Below are 906 nucleotides of genomic sequence, written 5' to 3'. Positions count from 1 at the left end.
TCCCACATATTTTTTGCCTTTTTGATTCAGAAACCACAGAAACCTATCAGGAAATCTTCATACGGCAACATGCCTATTATCCGCAGTTTTAATGATCAGCACCACAGCAGACTACAGGTCTTCAGGCAGAAGTCACGGAGAGCCAAGCTGTCTTGAAGAGTGGAAGACATCAAGCTCTTTGAGACACTAGACGGTCCCACGGCCACCTAGATCTTGAGACTAAAGAAACTGGTGAGCAAGCCGACGGGCTAACAGCTCCGTGTGCCCCGCAGGGTATGGAAGAGTGAGCAGAGAGGGGCGGGAAGGAGGAGAGCATAGCACCACAGAGAGGCAGGCAGCACGGGGGTGAAGCCAAGGCAAACAGCATGTACTGAACTAGAATATGCAGCACGCTCTAACACCAAGCTGATTAATAAGGGCACGATTGTGGCTCCCCGGCTTCTCACTTAGATACCGAAACCAAACGCAGTAAAGAACACACAGATGTTCAGATGAACTCTTACACAGAAATAGAAAAAAATCGTTTCTTAAAGGTATGTAGCTAATGCATTATAACTTAGGGGTCTAAAATCTGGTCTTCTGCTTGCTCAAAATCAAAATCAAGACTTTGTTTTTCTTACATGGCTCAGTTTACCAAAGTCATCGGAAAATAAAGTCACATATTTAACAAGTGTCTGGTGACCAACTTTTAATATACATATTTAATTTTCAGAAACATATGCTCACCATCAACAACATGCTCGGGGTCCCATTGCCCCAGATGTTATTTCATTGGTACATCAATATTTACAAAGGCTTTCAAATTCAACAACACAAAACAAAACAGCTTAAGTTTTAAAACTACAATGCTTTAAAAAAATGTAAACAGTTCATTTTTACATTATTGTAAAAAAGAAGACTCATTCC

This window comes from Crocuta crocuta, unplaced genomic scaffold, assembly GCF_008692635.1.
Source record: "Crocuta crocuta isolate KB4526 unplaced genomic scaffold, BGI_CrCroc_1.0 scaffold1269, whole genome shotgun sequence".
NCBI classification, from domain to species: domain Eukaryota; kingdom Metazoa; phylum Chordata; class Mammalia; order Carnivora; family Hyaenidae; genus Crocuta; species Crocuta crocuta.
The sequence above is the reverse complement of the archived record's forward strand: the minus strand, read 5'-3'. Positions refer to the sequence as shown.